This window comes from Globicephala melas, chromosome X (assembly GCF_963455315.2).
Source record: "Globicephala melas chromosome X, mGloMel1.2, whole genome shotgun sequence".
Lineage (NCBI taxonomy): Eukaryota > Metazoa > Chordata > Mammalia > Artiodactyla > Delphinidae > Globicephala > Globicephala melas.
This window is the reverse complement of record NC_083335.1, coordinates 99,821,545-99,833,805: the sequence shown is the minus strand read 5'-3', so window position 1 is coordinate 99,833,805 and position 12,261 is coordinate 99,821,545. Positions and strand designations below refer to the sequence as shown.

The 12,261-nt window shown below is 42.2% G+C and overlaps 1 protein-coding gene across 2 annotated transcripts in view; it reads right to left on the bottom strand.

The window, feature by feature from the left end:
• The window catches only part of TAB3 (TGF-beta activated kinase 1 (MAP3K7) binding protein 3), a 101,503-nt gene extending 91,789 nt beyond the window's left edge, over positions 1 to 9,714 (bottom strand). For both annotated transcript variants that reach the window (XM_030844436.2, XM_030844437.2), the window contains exon 1: positions 9,397 to 9,714. The gene's annotated coding sequence lies outside the window, so the exon portion shown is untranslated. The remainder of the gene's footprint in view (positions 1 to 9,396) is intronic.
• Positions 9,715 to 12,261: the final 2,547 nt, after the last annotated feature.

Sequence of the window (12,261 nt, the reverse complement as noted above, 5' to 3'; positions counted from 1 at the left end):
GCACAAAAATTACTTTCAGGTAGATGTTAGACCTATATAAGAAGGCTAAAACAATAAAGTTTCTGGAAGATGACAGAGAATATCTTCAAGACCTTGGGATAGGAAAGGATATTTTAAACCGAACCTGATGTCTAGTTTAAACATAAAACACTGATAAATCAGACTACATTAAAATTTAAAACTTTGGTTTATCAGAAGACACATTAAAAATGAAAAAGCATGCCCCTGCAGTGAGTGAGGGTTCATTTCTAGCATACAGTAAAGAACTTCTACAAATCAGCAAGTCAAAATAGGCAAGGGAGTACATGACACATTTCTGAAGGAATACCACCCAAAACAGTTATAAAAGCACAAACCTCAGTCACCTAGATCTAGTTTTAAATCTGACACTTTCCCTAAGATTTACAGACCAGAAGATTTTTACTATATATTAATATTTTCAAAATTGTTTAGATGCCTGTATTAAAGTAAGCCAGTTTTCTCATTCTTTCTCTAGTCACAACTCTAAAACAAATATGTATCATTGAAAAAGTCCTGTTTAAGAAATCTTTGCCCACTCCAAGGTCAACAAAGACATTCTCCAAAAACTGAGACCTACCTACATACCCATCAACAACAGAATGATATATTCACATAATGAAATATACAGTAATGAGAAGGAATAGTTAACAACTATATACAATACAGATAAATCTCACATTCATAATGCTGCAAAAGAGAGTACAGTAGGATTCCATTTATATAAAATACAAAAGTAGGCAAACCTAATCTTTGATGTTAAAAGTCAGGGAAGGGCTCCCCTGGTGGCGCAGTGGTTAAGAATCCACCTGCCAATGCAGGGGACACGGGTTCAATCCCTGGTCCGGGAAGATCCCACATGCCGCAGAGCAACTAAGTCCGTGTGCCACAACTACTGAGCCTGCGCTCTAGAGCCCGCATACCACAACTACTGAAGCCCGCGCGCCTAGAGCCCGTGCTCTGCAACAAGAGAAGCTACTGCAATGAGAAGCCCGCGCACCACAACAGAGTGGCCCCCACTCGCCGCAACTAGAGAAAGCCCTCGTGCAGCAACGCAGACCCAATGCAGCCAAAAATAAAATAATAAATAAAATTAAATTAAGAAAAAAAAGTCATGGAAACGGTGGGGGGATGATAGGGTGGCAAGTGACCAAAAGGGCAAACAAAAGGGGCTTCTGAAAGTGGCTGGTCATGTTCACTTTCTTGATCTGGCTGCTGGTACACAAGTGTGCTCAGTTTGTGAAAATTCACTAAACTGTTCACTACTGATGTGTACTTTCTGTACATATATTAAATTTTAATAATTTTTTGATGTGTACTTTCTGTAAATATATTAAATTTTAATAATTTTTTAAGTGTGAAAGAGTACCTATTTTTCAAAATTGGTTAGGGGATATGAGAGCAAAAAAGTTTGAAGTCCACTACTTCAGGTCAAAGCACAGAAATTAAATAACTTAACAAAAACTAAAAAAGCAGGTATTAGACAACATGCTAATTACCAAAAAATATTGATAGAGCTGTCAAACCAACTAGAGACTCTCAAACTTACAGTAACAATGGTTTGAAACTATTTGAACGCTGAAAGATAAACTGATTTATACCTAGATTAGTGACTAATGCTGATTCATAAAGATCCAAGATAAGCAAATTGACCTTATAGGTTTTTTTTAATTTATTTTATTCAAGTACAGTTGATTTACAATGTTGTGTTAATTTCTGCAGTACAGCAAAGTGATTCAGTGATATATATATATATATACACATTCTTTTTCACATTCTTTTTTTTTCTTTTTTTCCCACATTCTTTTCCATTATGGTTTATCACAGGATACTGAATATAGTTCCCTGTGCTATACAGTAGGTTTCTATTAAATAAAAGGGTTTCAAATCTTAGAAATGAATAGATTCACACATCTAGTCAAATCTCCTTATTTTATATACAAACGAAGAAACCCTTGTCCTTTGAAGTTGGGTGATTTGTTCAATGTCATAAGCAGCTCTTGATAAGTAGAAACAACTGAAACTATTTAATTAAGTTCTCCCCTCTGCCAATTTTCTCTAAGTACTAGGGGATTTCCACCCACCAAGAGTACTTGTTTACTGACAGTGTCCCTCAACACATACCATATTCAACTGAAACATTTTCATCCAAATTTTACCAACTCAAAATTAATTTCTTTGCCATCCATGACTAATAGCCAAAACCTATTTCTGGGGCAGAAAAGATAAGACTTTCTAAAGTAAAGCTCATGATGTGCAACCTAACAGATAACTTTCTGTTTACACTAAGTGATGACTGTGACATCAATCTTAAGGCATATGTCACAATTTAGAATGACAATGGCACCTATAGCATCCGGTACCCTGAAAAAGACAAAATAAAATCAATCACGACCACAAACTGAAGCCAACACATATAAACAAATGTGCTAAATTAGTAACAAATTATTGTCCTAACTTAATATTAATTTCTCAATCAAAATTATAAGTACTTTCTGCAATTCATTCCAGTTAGCTTCTACATCCAATATGAAGCATGCTTTTTATATATCTTTAACATTTTAAAAAGAATGTCTTGTCACTCTGAAGCTAAATCCACCAAAAGTGAACAGTACATAAAACCCATTTAGTCCAACATATTTTTCAATTATAAAAATGCTTCAATCTCACCCTAACACCATAGCATTCTTTCCTCTATCACAGGACTCCTCTTATTTCAAACTATAAAGTTCAGTGCCAAGATGACTCCCTGAAGTTGCCAACCCCAGGGGAAACACCTGGCCTTTTGAGGATCTGCAGAAAGCTTACATCACAAAATGGTTTTATGGCCACAGAAACTTATTCACTAAAGATTAAAAATGACCTAACAACTAAATGCAACATGGTACCCTCGAATGGATCCTAAAACAGAAAAGGACATTAGTGGGAAAACTAGTGAAATCAAATAAAATCAGTTTAGCTAATAATAATATACCAATGTTAGTGTCTTAGTTTTGACAAACGTACCATCACTGTGTATACCTGGATGAAAGGCATATGGAATTCTGTACTATTTTTGCCTATTTTTTAAAAAAATAACTCAGTGAGAACTACCAAAAGTCAAAAGTTTGCACCTCAATTCTGACCCAATCACATGTCCACAGTCAGTATCTTCAAGCAATGTTGTCTCCACATCCCTACAAAGCCTAAAAAGGGGATGAGGAGAGGTTCCCAGAAGGGACTCTTTAAATGCCACCTATTTCTCCAATATTACTACATAAAATAAACCCCAGAAAAGCCAAAAACACACACACAAAAAAAGATGCTTACTTTAGGCAGGGATGAAAATGAAAAGGTATGAAACTATTTCTCAGTGGAAAGGGAGGAGAATAATCCTATTTAAGTACAAAAAAGGGACTTCCGGGCTTCTCTGGTGGCGCAGTGGTTGAGAGTCTGCCTGCCGGTGCAGGGGACGTGGGTTCGTGCCCCGGTCGGGGAGGATCCCACGTGCGGTGGAGCGGCTGGGCCCGTGAGCCATGGCCGCTGAGGCTGCACGTCCGGAGCCTGTGCTCCACAGCGGGAGAGGCCACAGCAGTGAGAGGCCCGCGTACTACAAAAAAAAAAAAAAAAAAAAAAAAGAGGGACTTCCCTCTATTGGTCCAGTGGCTAAGAGTCTGCACTCCCAATTCAGGGGATCCGGGTTCGATCCCTGGTCGTGGAACTAGATCCCACATGCCACAACTAAAGGTCCCACATGCTGCAACTAAGACCCGGCGCAGCCAAATAAACAAACAAATAAATAAATAAATATTAAGTACAACAGATATGGGCAGTGGACAGCCAAGTAGAGAGGGGTATTCTGGCAGTCCTAAAACAGTAAAGGTTAATAATATATATATAACATTTCTCATGCACTCACCAATGGGCCAGCTACTGTTTTAACTGTTTTATATATATTAACACATTTAATCCTCCCAAGAACCTTGTAAAATAGGCAGTACTTATATCTACATTTTACACATGAGAAGTTCTGTAAGTGATGGAACAGAGACCGAGGGCAACCACTACACTGGCAACCACTACACTACACAGCTTCTTGAGGAGCCAAGCCAGGAAAAAGCTCCTGCCTTCTAGAGACCAGGTCCCACTACTTACCCTGTCCTTAGCCTCCACCAGAAGAAAGCCCTCTGCCCAAGGCTTGGGAGTGCTTGCTGGAATCGTGAAGGAATGTGACCCCACCACGCCATCTTCAAGATTGTGTTCATAATCTTTAAGTACCTGATGCACTCAGTGCAGATTCTTGTTGAGACACTGTTATACATAGAAGTTAGCTTTTATAGTACTATCAGTCTTCAAATTCAGATATGCTGGGCTGGCCTGGGAATCTAAAGGCCATATGTGACATTATTTCTGTGGGAAAATGGTGCTGACTTCCTAAAAGAAAGTCTTAACCATTTAGAAATTAAGGCTCTGTCTACACAGGCTCTGGCCTTATAGTTAAACAAATTTTAATAAAGACTGTGATTACTAAAATAATCCAGTTTTGCTCATAACGTCAAAGTGGCACAGTTCCTTATACCTAACATAATAGGAATGGTGTTACTGAAAAAAATTAGTTTAATATTTTATGAATTTCCTGCACTATGGCCAATTTTGGATGTATCCAGCAATGAATATACTGCTCTCCCTGGCCCCCCCCAAGCTTTGCATTTAAAAATTATTAACGAATAAATATATCTTACACACACACACACACACCCAGAACAGAAGGGGTGTTATGTCAGAAGGTAGCTAAAGTAGTAATAGCAGCAGTAATAATGATGATGACAAAGTAGTAATAATAGCAAGAAAAACTAACTCTTTTTGAGCATTTACCATTGCTAGGCATGTTCTACATACTGTACATCCTCTGTACATCTCATTTAATCCTCATGAAAATCCTGTGAGGTAGACATTACACTATCCCAACTTCAAAAATGAGGAAACAGGTCAGAGATTAAGCAACTTGCCCAAGATCACAGAGCTAGTTAGTGTCAAAAGTAAGATCTGAACATTTGAGCATTTTACCCCTAGAGATTTTATTTTTAACCACTGCAATCTGTGTGTAATTAAATAATCTAGTAAACTCTTAAAATAAACAGTACTTAACTCAAATTCATTTTTAAACAAGATTGGTTTGGAGACCAAAAAAAATGGTCCCATCTCGCCTTTTATTAGAAATATGTCCTTCAACCAAGCTAAGACTGAACACATTTATGGATAACAAATTCTAAATGTATTTTGCTTTGCTTTTATCACTTTGAAATCCCTCAATTGTTTGAACCATACAAACGGTGGTAACAGCATGCAACTTCAACAACAAACTAATAAAACTTTACTTTAAAATCTTTTGATTAAAATAAAACACTGTCCATGTTTACCACTAAGTAAACTTGGGTAAAATAACTGTAGGAGTTCCAATACCCTTGAAAAGTTTGAGAACAGCAGCAAGAAATAGCGGGAACAAGATATTCCTTTTATGACAAAGAAAAATTCTGTTTTTTCCACAACACTGTAACATCTGCTCTAAGGACAAACATTCACCACAAACATTAACCTGGGATAGACTGAACTTCAATTGTATTTCAAAACATGTGCCTAAATTCAGAAATTCTCCACTGACCATCTAAAAAGACTAACCGTTTATCTCCCAGAAGAGCCACCTGATCCACATAACAGATAATTTTGGATAGCTTAACCTGTGCTCCCTACCAGCCCATGAGTAATTAACAAAAAGCATGCAACCCCTAACAACTTCTGGAGCACAAGCCGTTTTTTTAAATCACCTACTTGAACCTCAGAACTTGCCTTCCCAGGAAACAAAGATCTAAGGTGCCAGATTTCCAAGCTAGTCCACTAAAGCTTAAACATCCATAAGGTTACAGGTATAATAAAATACCGAACCTGCATGGGCAATGTTTCTATGGGAAAACCCATTTAACAGTCAACTTAGAATAAAAGAATATCCCTGCCCCAATAAGCCTTGGAAGTAAAAAAGAATCCTTCCCTCCTCTAACTGGGAGTCAGCTCCCCTAGGACCACAGGCCTAGGCTTCCATGATCAAGGCCAAGGAGGAGGAAAGGCATGAAAGAGGGCAGTCGACAGTGCATCAGGCTTCAGAGTTAGAAGGACAAAAAGGTAGAGCTGTAGTGGAAGGAGATCCTGGGATGAGGAAGGCACGACCTACTTGGGAATAAAGGATGAATGGTGGGATGGCAGCTAAAAGGAGCAAGGAAAAAGTGTGTGAGGGTCGGGGTGGGCTGCAGAAGACAATGAGGGAACAGTGGCTACTCCTGCAGCAGATGGGCTTTTACAAACTTTCCTCCTTAATGCTTCAGAGAGAGAAGGAAAAGAAGCCGTGGCAAGGGTCTTGACACTGCCTCCCTCTCTCTGGCTACTCTCATTCTCCTTTGCAAGAGAGAATGGAGTGGGTAAAGGGCTCCTGTCCGGGTCCCTCTTGACCTCCTAGAGCACAAGGGTTTGGAGAAGGGGAGTGGACTCAGAGAAGTTTCCTTGCCCTCCTCGTCATCATTGATTCTGCCGAAGACTTCAGTGTCAATTGAGAACTAATGGAAAGCTCCAGATACCAGCAGGAACAGCACCAGAAAGAGAGGAAGCAGAGGAAGGAGAGAAATTTGAAGCAGGAGAGAAGTGGGATGTTAGAGGGTCAGACAAATAAATTAATAGAACTGCCAATAAATTAAACTATAATAAATGTTCTTAAATATTTAGGATTAATTCATTTTGACAGTTTCAGAAATTTCATAGGACCATTTCACTTTTAGACAAATGAACATTTGTGGTCATGATAATAAACTGAGGCTTATTATAAGGAAGGTATGAAAATAAACTTCTAAATACATATGAGACAATCTCCTGGTGTCTTTTCTTTATATAGTGGCAATATAAATCATTTCAGAAAGGCTTTTTTATTTACTTGGTGAGCACTCAGTTACATTATCATTTGTTGACTTTTTCACCTCAGTAGCCCAAATACGGTAATTACCTTCACAAGTAAGGAATATATTTAACCCTTTCTTGGGAGTATAACTATTATGAAAAACTTGCTCTTTCATTACCAAACATCGCCCGTGAGGATTTCAAGATATTACATTTCAAGCAAAGCTCTAAACTCCATAAAACATAAGCAGATGCGTCCTGAGGAGCACAGGACTGTTTTTTCTTCCAGCCTCTTATGCCCATGTTTCTAGAACTTCCAGCCAGGGATAATTAATTCGACAGGTAAACCTAACCAAATGACCTGGTAGAGGATGAGTGCCAGCACTTAGCATTCTTTTTTTTTTTTTAATTGCAGCTTTCAGCAGCTACTCTTCCAGTTGAACTCTCTCTTGAGCAGAGATAATGGCCAGGTAGGCAAGTTCAGCATCAAGTCAAAGATGCAAGAGCAGAGACCAGTGGGGGACAAAAGTGACCAATGACCATGCACTGGGAAGATGTTTCTACTGTTTCACCAACGTCTCAGGTCTTTCACTCCCTAGCCCCATAAAAGATTATGCTGGATCCCAGAACAGCTGCTGTATTTTCTGCAAACCACAAACTGGGTCCAAAACCTCTGTACTAAATTAAAGAGAAGAAAAACATCTGCTATCAAGTACTTCACTTGCTGGAGAAGGTGGGTGGGTGGGTAGGTGTGCGTAAACCTCCAAGTTATGATAAAGCAAATTCAAATCCTTATAAACAGTTCATATTTTATTTTAGTAATATAATTTGAAAAGCTACTCAGGACCAGAATAAACAAGATATCTGATCTTTGAAGTATCCTGGGCATGCTGAAATTGAAGGCAAAGATACTGAAAACATCTGAATTTCAGATAGGTCACTACCGACTGCTAGGAATCCTCACTAATCAGCAGACTTCTGCTAAAATGTTAACCTCTGGCTAGAAAATGGAAAAATCTGCAAAGAAAAAAAATGAGATTATCTTCAGCCAAGGACACTGAACGCTTTCAAGATTACCAACAGAATTGAAAGGTTTCTTTGTAACAAAAATTTCCATTTTCATAAAATATGTATTAATCAGCACATACACTTATGCAGAGTATAGTAGAAAAATCACATATTCTAGAATCAGACACACATGAGTTTGGGTTCTAGCTCCACAATTTACCAGCTATATGACCTACTCAGAAAAGTTACTGAAGAATACTGGAGGTTAGTGTTTATCTGTACAACAAAGATAACATCTTTAGCACAGGGTAGCTATGAGGATTAAATGCAAACATACGTAACCCACCAAGCCCAGTGCCTGAATACTCAATGTTAGCTCCCTTTGCTCCAACACAAACTGTACAGTGTGTTGACAGTGTGTCAAAGAAACATGTGGGAGAAAATTCAGAGTGACAGAACACAGATTATTACGTTCGGTCAAATATTAAGATAAAAATCACATATGTAATATTTACCTTCACTAAAGTGTGGAAAAGAAGCTAAGTTTGTCAAATTGTTCTTCTTTCCCATTCATTCTTGTTCTTTTACACACCAGAACTAAATACATCACACGCCAAAATTGTTGTCTGGTTGACAAACGTTGCTGATGAACATGGAATTGATAAGCCCCGTCTGGACCAAAGGTGACAAGTTTTCTTAAGCAATTTAAATAAATTACGTTTCAGTAAGGACATAAATGCTTTGCATCAACGGTATGAACTTCTGACTTTATATGCAGCTTACTTTATAACCCACCTTGTCCCCCATCCCATCCCCCCAAATTCTGCTTTTAGGCACCTTAATAAGCCGGCACACAGCACTAAACTATAGAATTCCACCTGGGAATAACTCTAATCTGTTGTTGGACCTCAGAGGACTGCTTGTGTGATCTTTAAATGAACGTCAACAGTATCTTCTCCTTACTCCACACCTGCCAACAATCATTGCAAACCTCTTTCAGAACAATTACTACTATCACTACTAACCATTCCCAGGTCTCAACACCCTCGACAACCCCAACCTTGGTGCTGCTAGTCTTCATTCCCAAGCGCTTTGCTGGGGCTTGAAACCAGTCCACAGAGGTTCACTACTTGTAATGCCCAGGGTCCGGCGAGGAACGACATCATCCCTCTCGGCTCGGGGGGCGAAGGCCAACCCAGGCCCCCGGCCACTCCCTCTCTCCTCGGCCTCCAGGGGCGTCCCGGGAGGGCGCGGGCGCGTCAGGCCCTGCGCAAACCTCCGGCAACCCCACATTTCCCGGAGTCCGCCGCAGCCCCAGGCCGAGACGAGCCCTCGGGACACCCGCAGACCGGCACACGCCCAGCGCCCGGGAGAGGGGTCACCGGGACGACCCCAGGGCCACCCCCGACGTCCCGGCTCGGGCAGGTGCCGGGCCTCCTCACGGACACTCACCCGCAGCCGCTGCTCCCCGTCCGCCGCTGCCGCCGCCTTGCCCTCACGCCAGTCGCCAGCTCCCACGGGGGTCCGGCCCCGGCGTCGCTTCTCCGCCCGACCCCCCCCCTTGGGTGCGCGCTGCGCGGGGCCCGGGTCCGGTGAGAGGAGGAGCAGCCGCCGCCGCCGCCGCCCCCTTTCCTCCCTCCTCCTTCAATGCGTCCCTCCCACCGAGACCCGCCTCGTGTTTCCTGGATCCGGTCTCGGCGAGAGCTTGGCAAGCGAACCTCCGGCTTCAGGGTTCGCATCGAGCGCCGTCGCTCGCCAGGCACAAAGATGGCGCCGCCGGGGGACTGCCGATGGCGATCTCGCGAGGTTTCCCCCACAACCACGGGAGGGCGGGGACCCACAGGAAAGGCGGTCAATGAGGGTAACCTAAGCTGACTTCACAGCAAACGCTACCCCATATCGGAAACGTGCAGCACCAGGCGAACGTTATTGCGCCTGCGCGCGGAAGGACGAGAACGCATGCCCAGAGCAGCCCCTGAAATAGGACCCAGTTCTCCTTGTTTTACCTGTTTCCTCTGGAAGCGCGGGGCGGAGAAGGAGGGGGCGGAGCAACCAGGACCGAAACCAGGGAAAGGATTGGGCGGGACCCGGAGGCGAAGTGAGAGAAGTCCCTTAAGGCTTGGTCATCCCTCCAGAGCACGAACAGCTTACACACTTTGGCGTCTCCGGGAGTCCTCCAACCCTTTCCTCTCCCTACTCTTCCTGTCACCGAGTATTCTTTGCAAAGTCTCAGCTGCCCCTTCATCCTGTTGTCGGTTCGCTTGCTGTATGCAACCATAGCCCTCCTGTTTCTCACATCACCACCTAACTTTCTCTTTCATTTTGGCACTACATGAGCCTTCCAAATCTCATACTAAAATAGCTGCTTCTGCTCCTGATTTATTTTTCCTCGCTCATTCATTTATTCATTCATTCAAACCCTCTGTTTTTCAGAGTTTCCTATGTGCCAGGTACTGAGGAAACAGATGTGCTCTGACCTCAGGGATCAGTTGGCCTAGGATGGAGATGGGTGAGAAAAAAACAATGCTGACAGCTCAGTACAGTGAATTCTGTGATAGAAATGAGTACAGAGAGTAGTGACAGATATTGGAGGCGGGGTGTCACGAAATTATCAAAGAGAAAATTCTTGAGGGGAGTCTCACAGTCATGGGATTTAGTCCAATGAATCAGTCGTGGTGATGTCAGGAAACAAACCACCTCCAGTATTTTCACGGAGAGAAGTTAATATAAAGAACTGATAATTATATAACCAAAAAGGCAAGAAGAGAACCCTTAATATATTGTTGAGGTAGCAACTGAAGGAAGCAGCTACTATGCCTAGAACTAGTGGAACCAAGGAAAGCAGTTAGGATTATTACAGTCATTACAATTTAGATATTTAGACCAGGGGCCTTGTGGAGCTGAAACTCAGACCTCTGAGGAGGAAGCAGCATCTGCCGATGCTGGTGTCTCTGAGGGAGGCTCCAGATGCTGTGTCTGCAAGTGTGGGGAAAACTGCAAACTGCATCCAACTGCTGCTATGGGAAGGAACTGCCACTGTCCTGAGAGCTTCCAGTCTCCCTGCAGCCTGGGAATGAGAATGAGACACATAAAGCAGAGCTGAACCGGGCCCACATTCTGAAGCAGAGCAGCTCCAGTGTTGAGAACCACTCATTTTAGAAGCTGGGTGTGGTCAGAAAGGGAGCCATTCGCTCCTGTCACACACCCACGCATAGTGGGAACTAGTGTGTTAAAACATTTGTAGAAAACCTGCTTCAAGTTCAGGGTTTCACACCAAAACAGAGCTGCCCCAGCCAACTCACAAAACCATGAGTGAGCAATAAATGTGTATTGTAGTATGGCGCTGAGACTTTTGCTTATTACATGGCAAAAGTGGAACAGCAGCTCTATCCACAAAGTGAGCAGTTAGTCTCCTTCTGTCTTCTTGCCCCACCATCCCTAGATTGCCATCCCAGTATATTTGGTCCAGAATGGCTCAGCACCACATGACATTCCAGTCATTAGGAAAAGGAAGGCCTACCCATTTTCTTTAAGGGCACTATCCGTGGGTTGTTAACATCACTTAATCATATTACTGTATCTACCCGCAGGGTAGACTGGGAAATGGGGTCTCATTCTAAGCGGTCTTGTCCCTAGCTAAAAATTCTCTGACTTTAGAAAAAAGGTTGGGAGGACAACCAGCAGCCCCAGAAAATAATCAAAACTCAGATCTTGACTTAAAATTATTTCTTCCCTCTCCCAATTGGGTCCTGCCCCCAGTGAGGAGCTTGAAGTCAAAGAAGCAGGTATAACCCTTATCTTTCTGTTCCTTAGGCTTCTATTTCTCCTCCCCTGTTTTGCTAACCACAGTTTCTTCTCCTCTAGGGAATAAGAGGGTGGGAATGGAGGTGGGCAAATTATGGCTTTACAGGTACAATCATGAGATAGCTTTGTCCTCTCTGGATATGACAGGTGTCTAAAGTCAGCTCTCTCTCTCTCTCTCTCCCGGTTTCATTTGGGCGTTCTTCTTAGGCTCCCACTGGGAAGATCTGATAGCACATCCTAGGACACAAATGATGCTCTTTCTTCTATCGGGCCTCTCTCTCCTCAGCCCCTCGTCTCTTTTACTTTTTGATGCTGCTGTAAGTCCTCTCTAGGCTGTCAGTTCTTTCTATGTGATAGGCATTCAAATGCTGGCTCTCTCATGGGGTGAGTATGATTCTTCAGCACGTTCCTCATGGCACAGTTGTTTGATATGAATCAAGCTTTTCTAACTTCTTCTCACTTCCTGCCGTTTGTAGAATACCCAGAACTTCTTACTTCTGGTATCTCCTCATC